The 13,752-nt window shown below is 38.9% G+C and overlaps 1 protein-coding gene across 16 annotated transcripts in view; it reads right to left on the reverse strand.

Moving 5' to 3' along the window:
* Positions 1 to 12,082, reverse strand: part of Dgkb (diacylglycerol kinase beta) — a 593,434-nt gene extending 581,352 nt beyond the window's left edge. For 2 of the 16 annotated variants that reach the window (XM_075948555.1, XM_075948554.1), the window contains exon 1: positions 11,767 to 11,967. The gene's annotated coding sequence lies outside the window, so the exon portion shown is untranslated. Of the gene's footprint in view, positions 1 to 11,230 lie in introns of all 16 variants that reach the window. The other 14 variants (XM_075948560.1, XM_075948552.1, XM_075948548.1 and 11 more) reach the window with 14 other exon arrangements.
* Positions 12,083 to 13,752: the final 1,670 nt, after the last annotated feature.

Genomic DNA, 13,752 nt, shown 5'->3' on the forward strand with positions numbered 1-13,752 from the left:
CCCGAGTCCAAAACCAAGTGCTCAGATGAACAGTGATCAGCACACAATGGAGAGCAATGCCGGTGCAGAGATCATGTCTGCCCAAGCGAACGGCTTCTCAGTCTCTACAGTTTAACCATTTCTTGTGGCCGGAAGAGATGTGGGTAAAGACCACAGCCATTTAGATTTCCAAATCAGAAAGTAAAAACAAGGAAGGTGACCATAACACTGCAGGGTAGGTGGGACATTGTAAATTCAGAGAAAAATAGAACAAAGCAGCACAGATCAACTCATTCACATTTTCTGTGCCTCCTCCCAAGTGGCTGAACTGAGTTGCCCACTGAATAAACTTAAAACTGTAAATTCATGATCATCTATTCTAATGGTGCCCTCTTGGCAGAGATCACACTGTGTGTCTTCTCTAACCATTCAGAATTTCAGACTATTTCTAACTTATTAAAAGTCTAGCGGGAAAATTAAAATTTCAAAAACGCCTTCAAGTTTGCATGCCTGATTGTGCCCAATGTTTGCCTTTTATTTACAGGAAATGTTTCCCCTTGTGAAACACAAACAGTATCTGTGTGTCTTCGTTTTAAAAAGTCAATACCATGAAATGTCCCTCCCTTATAACTGATTTCCTTCATGCTCATCTTATCACGGATATGAGCTATACTAAAAATTATTCCATTTCAGGAAGATAAAAGTTTCTGCAAACCCACTTATTCTCAAGAAACAGCTCTGTTTTTCTTCAGCCTTTCATGGATAGACTTTCGGCATGACTCATCGCTTCTTTCTCCTGGACTCCTACTCACGCAGCACATGTCATCCGGCTTTGATTTCCACCCTGTGACTTTACACCTCTACATCAGCAGGAGACACCCTGTTCAAATCTGACTGGCCCCTTTTCAGCCCTGTCTCGCCCAGCTCTCGATAACACCCAACAGAGACAATCACTTCCCTACTATGGTAGGTCACTGCTACCTGGCCTTTAATCCCACTAATTTCTGGTGTGGTCTTTCATCTCTGGGACAACACATTTTCACTCTTTGCAAGACAGCCTACTACAAAGATATTAAAATGTACCAAATTATTTCTTAATATTATCTTTATTCACTCTAATAGCTTCCCAGATATTCTGATCTCTGTCAAATGTTTCAATTACCAACCACATAAACAAATGAATTTCTCTGTTGTGGTTTGCTATACTCATCTCTTTGTTCATTAAAGGTCACTACTCACTGAAGAGTTATGCTTGCCTTAATGACAGAAATGCTGCTATTCACAGGGAAATGCATGATCTCTAGCATTTCTTTGTACGTGTCCTTGTCCTATTTTAAATGAATTCATAGTCCCACCTCAAGACCCAATTCAGATTATAAGAATCTGACTAGTTTGTCGATCTTCTCTGTCCTTGACTCCTACACTACAGGTCCTTGGACGCATCACTACACATGGCTTGAGGCATTCTAATTTCGACACCCATATATCTCCTTTCACATCCCGATTTAGGAGCTCCATAGTGTGAAGGTCAGGTTACAGTTACAATTTTGTTTCCAGAGACATCTATTCTGATGTATGGTAGGTGCTAAAATATTTTAAATGAATAATTGAGTGGTAATAGATCAGTACTTCCTAACTGTGTTCCAATTTCAAAGACATTTTAATAGATGTTCTCGGAATGGGATATTCTGTGATTAAATAACACTGAGGAAATTTCTTTTTAAATCTCTGCTGCATACTGTATCTGAAGAACTATTTCAATGTGCCTTTGGTACTTCTTATTGGAAAAAAAATTCTGATCAACGTGGTGCTGTTAAGAAATGAAAATTGCAACAAATATAACAAATACTTGGATTTGTTTAACACTGTCGCTAATGTTAAGAATCAAAGGCCATTGGTTAGATCATAAAAATAATTACACTATAGTCAAATTTAAAGTATTTTATTTTTAAGTATCCTTATACAGATAAAATCTGTATGTTAAGTATCGAACGTTTCACCAAGTAGGCATCCAGGTAGTATGGATGAAAACCACATCAACAGATACAAGATTTCCTAATGAAGATCCAAACCTTCACATGTTGTTGCTGGAATAAGAGTCTGTGGGTTTGTATAGCACACATTCCAAAGCAGAGACTTTCCTAATGCTGTGACCTTTTAACATTGTTTCTCAGGCTGTAGTGTCCCCCAACCACGGAGCATCTTCACTAATTTTGATACTGTTATGAATGTAATGCCATATCTGTGTTTTCCAATGATTTTAGGTGAACCCTGCAGAAGGGTTCTTCTATCCCAGAGGGGATGTGACTCACAGTTTGAGAAACACTCCTTTAAAGAAATAACATTGTTCTCTGAACAGCTTCTATGCTATGCTATGTCTTTGCTAACAGGGGCTTTTCCTTGGCAAAGAGAAAGTTCTAACATACGTTGCGACAAACAACCTTATGTAACAATAGAACACCCATCCCGGTATTCAGATCTCTTATTAAGAACAACAGGATAGCTAAGTGACTCATCAGCTTGTGTGCGCTGCCTTGATTCTAGTAATTTGGGACAAGTGTGGGGAAGTCACAGTTGTTAATGTGCAGCCCAAAATGACAGATGAGAGAAGTTACTAAGCAACATTAAGTACTTGTGTTTTTCTATTCTCTCAAAGCTGCCCAATGCTGAATTATTCTGTAATATGAAGGGAAAAGAAAAGGTAACGTGGGAGTCATGGTTTTGACTGAATGAAAGCATTGTGTTCAATCATTCTGAGAATGGGGTTAACCGAGAATACATAAGCCTGGGTCTAAAGGGTTCCATCAGGGTAGGTATAATCCCTGAACTCACTGTTATCTCCCATTCTCACGGTAAACTATACAGACTAGAGCTGTAATAAACGAAGTAGGGCAGGGGGACTGAGAGAAGGAGACTAATGGTTCTTGCACCAGTTCTTCCTTGCAGCTTGGCTCTCCTGTTGTGTCAGCCCTTGATTCCTATCAAAGTACGACTATAAGAGTAAATCACTTGTTGGCTCATTATTAGGTATGTTATCCTTGAATCCTTCCAGTCACTGCAGTTAGTCTTTTGAGGTGACAGTCTTAGTAGCTGTATATTTATGACACTTAAACTTCCCACAGGTATCTGGCTATTGGTTATAGAATCCAAATTTCACTTGAGGAAAGGCACGGCAAGTGAGAGCTCTCCAGCTCTACCTCTTTTCATTAGCCAGCAAAGGGAAGCCTTGGTGAAAAGCCAAGGAAGAAGCACTTCCTTGTGTTCTCTGTGTCAGCAAAACACGGTGCTGAACAAACCACAAACTCATCTTTTCTGCTTTATGTCCCGTCTTTAGGTAAAAGATTCTGTGATGGTTTCTCCGTCCCTCGTGGTTCATATAATTCAAAGGCTGACTATCTAGGCAACAATAGATTTCCTCACCCAAGAGGTTCACATAGGCAAAAACATAGAGAAAAGCAGAATGCTACCTGTATTGCTCTATGTTGATTAGTACAAATGGATGCTATGACCATGTTTTCAGATTGTCAGAAAGAAAAATGGAAGACCTCTCATTGTGGTATTAGAAATGGTATAAAAAAAAGTTAAAATTTTCTGAGTTTTAATTTTGTCATCTGCCTTTCTTGGGGAGTTTAAAATTTATTTTTGATTTATCTATATTAGCAGTTACCTCTTTTTAAACAATCCAGGATAATCTGTTTTGGTAAAATAATAATGAAGATAATATAGAAAGAAAGCTTAAAATAATAAGTAACTTTATAAGTATCACTAAGTAATTTCATTAATATAAAGCAAAAATAAGGACTGTCTACATTTAGAGTCCCCTCAGAACATTTTTCTTAATAAACATGAAATAAAGTTCCAAGTCATCTGGCGCTAGAAATAGTTAATGTGTGAATGTGTGCATGTGTGCGTGTTCATGCACACGTGTGTCTGGATGGCTGTGTATGCGGGTGTGTACATACATATGTGTGCTATAAATCTGTGTGCTATATGCTTGTGCACATCTGTGTGGGTATGGAAGCCAGAAAGGACCTCAGGCGTCTTCCTCTATAGCTCTCCACCTTTTTATTTTTCAACTTTCTTTTTCTTTTTTAATCTAGACTTAAGTGATTCCGCTAGAATGCCTGGCCAGTGAGCTCTTGACGCTATCGTCTCTGGCACCCAAAGCACTGGAGTTACTGACCCGACGTACCATAGCTGGCTTACATGTGGGTTCTGGGATCCAAACTCAGGCCTCGGAGCTGAAATGACAGCACTTTTGCTCCTGAGTCACCTCCATAGTACCGTATCTTTTAATATTTATTATGAATTTTATTTTCTAAAACCTCAATATATATGGCTAAAGCATGTATTTATATGAAATAGATTTTAGTTTTCATTATGTCTTATTTATAAGAAATCTAAGCCACAACATTTTAAATAATAGACTCAAGTTTAATCAAGTATTAAGGATTTGAGTCCTGGCAGGTATTTTGAAAGCAGATAAAAGCTTTTTAGCAGTATTTCACAATACATAAGAAGTAAATGAAACAAAATTCAAATTAGAGTCTGTATATTGAGCAATTTTGTGTGCGGTTGATATTTTTCCAAATCACTATCTATATTTCTATCTCATCATGAACAATCAAAATGTGGAGTTGTCGAAAGGCAAAAGAAATAAATTATGAAGCAAGGTCCAGCTGCCTTGCTAGGGGGAGCATCATGCTGTGATTACTCAGTTAATAAAACACCAAAGAATTTAAATAGCTAACACACTTTTCTTCCCACTTGTCCTCCTACTGATTTACATTCTTATGTGATAACTGATTTATGAGGATTAGAAGAAAGAATAAAATAAATGATTTGACCTCAGAAGGTACTGTTAAACAAGTCTTCTATTTGAAAAGTTGATGTGGGAGTCCCCTCTGTGTGCTGTGATTACCATAAATGATTAAAGAAACTGCCTTGGCCTGTTGATAAGGCAGAACTTAGGTAGGCAGGGAGGACTTGACTGAATGCTGGGAGAAAGAAGGGTGGAGTCAGGAGACACCATGGATCTGCTGCCTCAAATAGACGTGCTGAAACTGGGCTGGTAGGTCAAGACATCATGGTGATATACAGATTAATAGAAGGGTTAAATTAAGATGTAAGAGTTAGCGAAAAAGAAGCTAGAGCTAATGGGTCATGCAGTGATTTAATTAATACAATTTCTGTGAGGTTATTTCGGTTCTGTGGTTCTGGGCAGCAAGGACAAAGGAGTGGTTCCTTGCAACAAAAAGTCACATGCTATGGCCAATTCACATAGTCGTGAAATTTAAAAATGTAAAAAAAAACTTACAATAATCTCATTAAAAGTAGAAGTTAAATTATTACAGGAAGTGAACACACTTCTTTGGAAGGCAGATTGAAGACTGATTTTCTGTCTGTTAACTATGGTTCATCTTTGGTGATTAGGAAAAATACAAAGGTTACTTGCAGACATGACTAAATCATAGGTAGTCATGGTTAAATTAAAACTGTGTAACATTTTTTTCTTCAAAGGAAATAAGATATAAAACATTCTCACAATTCTTTTTCAAACTGTGGAGGTAGCTCAAATAGTAGAATGCTTGATACTCTGTAAGAAGCCCTGAATTTGATTCCCAGCATCAAATCAAGTCAGGTGTGGTAGCACACACATAAAACGTCAAGTTGTAGAAAAGTATTGTGAGGAATATCAGACATTTAATGTCATAATCAACTACATAATGAGTTTGAGACCAGCTTGGGCTATTTGAGAACCTCTCTCCAAATGAATGAATTCTAACATGCTGTTACAATGAATTGTTTTTTTCTATTTCAAGCGACAAACATTTGACATTATCTTATTCCAACATTTGTTTTTATTTTCTGTCTAAAGATGAATTAATATTTCAACCCTAAAATAAGATATTAATGAATATTTATATTTTTGTTTTGGAAATAATACATACATTTGCCATATTAAATGTATCCCCTGCAGAAACGTGAAATACTCCTAAATTAAGTCTTTCTAAGTAGAGACATAAAACAAAGAATTCCACAGCTAACTTCAAATAACACATAAAAGTCAAAATACAATCATACAGAAAATACCATGTAAACTAATTTTCATGCTACTTGTACAAATTGCACATAAAAAATAACTTTGTGCTTTGATGTGACTCCTATCCCCCAAGATATAATACTGATGTCAAGAAATACCCCCAATCAAAAAAAAAAAAACAACCTAAAACACATTTTTTGGTCCCAAGAATTTTGCATAATAGATTCACAACCTAAACTATAGAGAGTAGCAAATGTGTTTTGAATGAATTTATATCATTTTTATGAGTTCTCCCTATCTCAGTATTACTTTGGCTCAAGACTTTTAACTTGCTTTTGAAATACAATTTCTTTCTTTGTTGAGAAGGACGTTGATTCTAATCATCACAAAAGTAGTCTCCTTGTTTTTCAAGGGGTTGTATTCCTTTGATCGGATCAATTACTTACTATGCTCCAAAACTGTGTTCTGCAAGCACTGATGTTTCAAAATTAAACCAATAGGTGTTGGCTTCCATCCAAAGTACAGAAACCAGAAAATGTTCACCTTTTCCATCAAGGAAAGCACAAGTTGGAATAACGGCACAGATGGTAGGACCAATGGTTAGAACCAGAAAGAGTCCCCAAGATGGCTGATACTAGAGTAGAAATTCACAGCATAAAAATATACCTTAAAGGGAAACACTTCAGTGTGCAGGAAAGCCTGGAGAAGTTTGGGTGTCAATAAATAAATTTGGAAAAAGTCACTTGACCCTGTCATTCTTCAGTTTTCTCTTTTATATAACAGGAAGACTATGAGAAAGATGGTCAAGTTAAGGTAATTGTCAAGATTAGATGTATGATGTTTGTAAAAGCACTGTCATGTAGCAAACACTCCATAAACTCTGCTGGCATTATCTTTAAGCCATAAGAGAGTGTCAGCCAATGAGGAAGTGAGCTAATGTTAATAATTATTTAAAAGTCAGCCCTCAATGCTCTGCTTCCACCCACAACAAGAAAGGTTAGAACTGACGAATGACTTGAGACCAAGAATATGTGTTTGCACACCTCCTTCATCACATACGTGTATGAATATGTATTTGCACACCTCCTTTATCATATACATACGTGTGTGAGAACAGCTCTGTAGCATGGCCCCATTTTAGAACACATTCTTTTATCTTCTGATTTTAAGTTCATAGCTTTTGTCCCTTGTATTTAGAGGGATTGGCTGATGATTAGCAGCTGTCAGGCAAAAATAACTGAGTCAAGAACACAGTGTTTTAAATTTGCAATGTAATGTAAACTTCCTGTTAAAGGGCAACCCCTTTATTTCATGTGTTGACTCAGATAATGCTCAAAGAAAAATAAAATTCTGATGTTTAAATTTAGCATGCTGAGAAAGACCAATCCTAAAATATTGTTTGGTTCTAAGCCTATAAAGTTACTATTTTATTCTTGTTAGTGTTTGTCTTCATTAATAAGAAGATCAGTGGCATTAATCCGGTTAGGCTCCTTCACACCTAACAATGTACCTAAATGGATCATTGTGATTTAAACCTCACTAGTTAAAGTCAGTCTTTAGCTTTCCTGGCAAAATTTCAGGAAATGATTATGCAAGAACCAGTGGTATTTCCTTGCAGGGCTTTATCTCTTCATCTGGCCCTTTTCTACCATATTTCTTTATCTTTTATTTTCTTTTTAAAAAAATATGTAAGGATTATACAAGGGTAAGCCTAATCTAATTTTATAACCAAACTTTATAGGAAATATTTGAGTCTCTGCTTTAACCTTGACTTTCAAGGTCTCTACCTCAAACACAACCCAAAGAACTTCTATTTGCAAATCTCCCAGAACCAAACAGGCATGCATCATTTTGCAGCACCCTCCAGTGGAGTCCCTTCCTTCTCAGAACCTTCGCAGTATTTCCTTCCATATTAGACTCATCATCTTTTCTCCTGGCACCAACCCCAGTTTTGTTTCCAGAGTTTGTAAAGCCAGAAATTGGAATAGTGGCTATCTATGCCAAGTTTTGGACTTGGGGTCAATTTAGATTCCAGTTTTCATCATTTCTACCTTGACTAGAAAGAGAGCAAGGCAATCTCTCTTACCTAGTATGATTTCTCAAGTACTTTCAAACAATCGTGCCTACAAAAATGATGCACTTAGACCACCCGATCTATGGTGGTCTATGAATACCCTAATAAAACAGGTAGCAAAGTGACTAGGAGCCTGAGGCTACCCTAGGCTACCATTTGCCAACTATATTTTCTGGAATATATTCTCTCTCTCTCTCTCTCTCTCTCTCTCTCTCTCTCTCTCTCTCTCTCTCTCTCTCTCTCTCTCCCCTAAGGAAAAAAAATCTATTCTTTTCATTCTACAACCAATCCCAGTTCCCACTTCCTCTCTTTCTCTCAATCTTCACCTACCCCACCCCACCCCTATCTACTCCTCAGAGAAGGTATGGCACATCACTTTGGGGAAGGTCCAAGGCCCTACCTACTATTTCTAGGCTGAGGAAGGGATCGATCCAAAGAGAACAGGTTTCTAAGTTGAATCTTGGGTCATATTTATTGTAAATAGTAGAAAATACCTTTCTCCTATAGCTTTTGTACCATAAATAAGACAATGTATTCAAAGAGCTTCACCTGCAGTTACTAAGCTTTTAATAATTGGCAATTGCTCATTCTTTGTGTGGTGAGAAACCATTTTTGGTAATAACCCAAGAGGTTTCCAAGCACTTGAGTCTACTTCCTTCTAATACCCAGTGATAGACAAGTACACAGAACTGTTCCTTGGGATTAAATTTCATGTCAGTGTTTCATGGGAGAAAAAAAAAGTCTACAGAAATGGGGAGAATCTTCTTCCCAGCTCTGCCTGAAGCCTCCTCTGGGCAGGTGCACCTGGCTAGAGGTAACACTCCTAAGGGAATTCTGAAGCTCTCATGCATATACAAATACAGCTCTGATCCTGAAGCCAGCCAGGAAAGGATGATATTCAAACGGCTTCTCTAAGCCTGTGCATAACCTCAGTCATTATTAATAGATAGGTTTAGATTCAGAGAACAGGTACTAACTTTGAGATTTCTGACTATGGCTATTTCTGTCAATAGCATTCAAAGGGAAGCGTGAGTCAGAAATTCCTTGCCTAGTTCAGACACGGTCCCAACAAATTGCACTAATGGTTTAAACATGAAAATAACTTCGCTGCAAAGTAATCTGACAATCCTCTTCCCAGATACAGCTCCTAGACTTCTTGCAATATGACATCACCATGAAGTCTGAAGGAAACACATTGCTACAACTTGACTCTTGTCTTTGAAGAACTCTTGATAAACAGCTGAGTTCTTAGCCTGTTTTCCCTTCAGTTGGATAAATGGCTGACTTCAGGTACCCAGTGTCTCTAGAGTAGTTAGTGTGGAACTGTTTGGAAACTCACAGCAGCATCCTCTTACAGATTGTGTATGGATGCTTTCTCCTCCGCGCCCCCCCTCCACTTTATTATCACTGTGTAAAATGTTTACCCAGGCTCACATGACAAACACATTCCCTGGATCACATGTGACTCACTGATTCACAGAGTTACAGTTAGGAATTATGCAGGTAAAATTTTTTATAGGCAGAATGATAGCCTAAAATGAGTGGGTATCCCAACAGCAAAAATGGCCCCAACACTAAGTGACCCGTTATATCTAGAGATTTCAGAGAGGAGTGGACGATTAGGCAAACAACTCCAGTGCCTCCTTGTCTTGTCTTGTTTGGAGTAAAGCAGCAGATTGGATAGCTTAGGCACAGTCAGAAAATTTTAAACTAAAATGGCTGACTAAATGCAGTCCTGAATTTCCACTTTTCATGTGACAGAGGATTTCAGAATTATATTGCATTTCACAGCAATTGTTAATCTTAATGTCTTCTCTCTTTCTTGTTTTTAGACAGTGTCTCAGGCCATAATCTTGAGTTTTCTGCGTAACTCTGTCTAGCCTCAAATTTATGAACGTCCCCCTGTTTCAGAGCCGGTTAGGGTGACAGGTATAAACACGTCTGCCCACAGAATTTGCCTCCAAAGTTTGAAACTACTTTGACCTGTCAAACCTATGATAGTGTTTGTGCAAGTGCTCATTCGAAGATCCTGGATTCCTGGAACCTGTTTTAGGCAACTTCTGCCGTAACTGTAGGCTTCCTTAGAGTAAAATATAGTGAAACAGTCATTTCTCCAGTGATCTTCCAGTTAAGTCTACAGCTTCCTTTCTAATTAAAAGATTCTTTTAGTTCTCTTTTCTGATTGCTTCTGTGGTTTAAAAATTGGGGAAGGGGGTCCGTGAGAGTGAAACTGGCCCGATAATCCCAACTGTTTTAAATTAATTATTTCTAGTTCCCCTTTTAGAACAGACCTTTCGTGTCCTGCCAACATCTTGTTTACTTGGTAATTTGCTTTACAATGGGCTAGCCCTGGCTGACCTATTTTTAAGAGTTGGTTATCTACAGTTTGAACAAACAGGCTGGAGTTGTTTTTGAAAGTTCTTAAGCCTTGGTTTCCTTCTGCCCGTGAACACAGTCCTGCTAAGTAGAGAAGTGCAATGACATCTATGTGAAAATCATCCCTTTGAAATCACGAAGACTTCAAACCGTAGTGGTTAGGCAGTGGAGATAATTGTAGGCAGTGAGAACCTGGGAGACTCCACCCCACCCACTGGAAAGAATTTGAATGTTTATCATATCATCAGTGTCGCCCAGACGGTCACCAAGAAGCCAGCTATAGATGAAGTTCACGTTTAATTTTAATATTGTAAAAGTAAATAAAAGACACGCTTGTTTTGTTTGCTTGTTTGTTTACAAATTAGCACATGAATCTGAAATGAAATTTAGGGCAATTGGGGCATTTAAAAATCGAAGCCGACTTCTATGATTCCTCTCCACCCGCCCCCACAGGCAACCTGCCATCTCATCAGTAACTTTCAGGGGATCATACTTGCTCGCTAGTCTCCTTGCCTAAATTCCAATGAACTGAGCACTTTGCCGGACTCACCTAACATTAGGTCCCCTGCTGCAGATAACAGTAAGGCGACTAATAACTCACACAGGAGTGAGGGACAAAATGCTTTCAGATTTGCATGGAGAATCCGAAGCTCAGCTTCCCTAACTTTCCTCGCCATTTCTTCTCAGCTTCCCTTCCCCCGCACCACATACCCAGAGGCCACTCAAACTGCCAACCAACCGTGCTGAGTTGAACTTACTGCAGCGTGATGCAGGCGAAGGCGAGGCGCATCTCTGAAGCGAGAGCGACAGCTTTTCCGGAGAGGAACTGGGACCAGCCAGCTCTCAGGATCCTTTCCAATTCACACGCTCTCCGCTCCGTCAGAAGGCTCCCACACAGCCCGGCTTCCCCCAAGAGCGGAGCTTCAAGAACTCTGCTCAGAGCATCCTCCTCCCGACTGCCACCCCCTTCCAGAACACACGGCCCGTTGGAACTAGTGACTGAAAGATGGAAGTCTTCTTCCAGGCAGTGTCACGGGCTGCCTGCAACCCACCACTCCCAGATCATTTGCAACTCAAAAACAGCGGAGGATGAGAGCTGTAGGCTTCCGGAGCCTGAAAGTCAATTTTGGCATCTCCTCTTCCCCACATCTCACTCCTCCCACTTCACCCTCCTCTGCCGAGGCCACCTCCAGTCCTCCGATCTTTCGCACAGGCTAGGTATTGCAAAGGCTTGTTTCCTTATGAAACCACTAAGCCATGAGGAATGAAACTGAATTTATCAGAGAAGAAATACCTGTTGTCCGTGTCTAATGCTCTTCTCTCATCTCTCTTGGTCCAGGATTTGCGTGAGAACGCGTTGATTCGGGAAGTGTGTGCAATGTGTGTGTGTGTGTGTGTGTGTGTGTGTGTGTGTGTGTGTGTGTGTGTGGTGGTGGTGGTGAGGCGGCGGTTTGCGTGGCTGCAAGCTTCCAGCCCTGCTGAGGCTGCTGCTGCTACTATAGCGGTTTGGAGCACAGGGGGAAAATAAGACAGGGAGACAGGGCTTCCCAGCTGTTTAACTGCGGGCTGAGTTATGATCAGACAGTGGGGGAGAGAATGCAGGCATTAGTAGTTGTTATTGAGACTTTTAGCTGGATTGGCTGCAATCGCTGTCATCTCCTGTACATTTTTCCCTCCACCAGAAATCTGATGCCTGTTTCCCCTCTTGTTGTTACTAAAGTATATACTCTGAATGCTACTCTCTCGATTGCTTCCTTTCTACTTGGCCACTGTGAGCAGGTAAATGGGAGATGAGTGAGGATCACCTACAAAGGCAGCTGATGAGAAAGAACAATGATATACAGTTGTAACCAATCAGGATGCAGATAATGATGGTTTTTGAGTCATGTGCTAAAAGTAATTTATTGGGTAATAAAAAACATAACGTGAAGTTACACGATCCAGTGTGTGCAATACCTGGTAGCAATTACGGTGTCTGTCAGGTCCTCCAGTGAGGGTTATAAGGATGACTGTGTGGTAAAGGTTCTCAGCCTCTTCACAGGAAAGCCACTGTTTCAATATTTCAATATAATGGAACCTGTTTCTCAGATGCAAACTGGCAAGCCCACCTGTTATTCCTGTGGATACACACTCTCTCTCATGGGTTACTCACTCTCTGCCCCTACTTATCTCCAACATACAGTACAGAAAACCTGCTAACCAGCAGGAATTACAGATACCCGCATCCTCTCAAATGATTAGCAGCATCTTAATGTCTAGCATTTGATCTAGTAATAGCTGTGTTCGTATTGTTGTTTTTGAATGGACTGGAAATAATAAATCACAGACACACACCTTTAATGAACCGTACTTTTACTCTTTCATTAGCTTTCAGTTGTCTGAGCTAAAAATAACTTAAAATCTTTTAAATTTTATTTGTAATGCATGTCCTTAATTATTTCTGCCTTGCTATGAATACCTTTTCTTATCTGCCATATTTATTCCCAATCATACGGCTTGTTTAATCAAGGTTATACAAGATAGATAGAAATATGAAAAAGAGTCAAACCCTAGAAATTTAACAAATCCAAAAAAGGAAAACAAAAGCCTGAAGAATTACTAACTTATTTCCTCTTGATTTGTTCATGTAAGAAAAATTACAGCCTTTAAGTAAACAATGACTAATTAATGAGCAAAGCATTTATCAATTATTTAATAGATACCAATTTACAAAAATAAAACTTTAATACAATTACAATTAAAATAAAATATCAATACTTTACTTGAAAACTCACACAATACACTGAGATATATCAAAAAAATTAAGAATAAATAACTTAATAGAGTATGAAACCATATAATTTTGCCATTTCAAGTGTTTGGGGGGAGGGACTAAGTATCTCATAAATCATTAAATGAAAAGAAAAAATTCTAAAGTTTCATACACATGTAGTGCAGACAATGTAGACAATGAAAGGGGATTAATTTAATGTCTGAGAAACACTTTCTGATGAGAAAGTCTTTTTAATTTCACACTCAGTCAATCAAATACTCCCAGAATTTGAAAAGTTCCAGTGTGTCTTCTTCCAGCTAATGGTCTTGAAGCTCTTGTCTGTCTTCCAGCTCATGTCTGTCTTCCAGCTCATGTCTGTTTGTCTTCCAGCTCATGTCTGTCTTCCAACTCATGTCTGTTTGTCTTCCAGCTCATGTCTGTTTGTCTTCCAGCTCATGTCTGTTTGTCTTCCAGCTCATGTCTGTCGTTCAGCTCATGTCTGTCTTCCAGCTCATGTCTGTCTTCCAG

The sequence above is a fragment of the Microtus pennsylvanicus genome, chromosome 14 (assembly GCF_037038515.1).
Source record: "Microtus pennsylvanicus isolate mMicPen1 chromosome 14, mMicPen1.hap1, whole genome shotgun sequence".
NCBI classification, from domain to species: Eukaryota; Metazoa; Chordata; class Mammalia; order Rodentia; family Cricetidae; genus Microtus; species Microtus pennsylvanicus.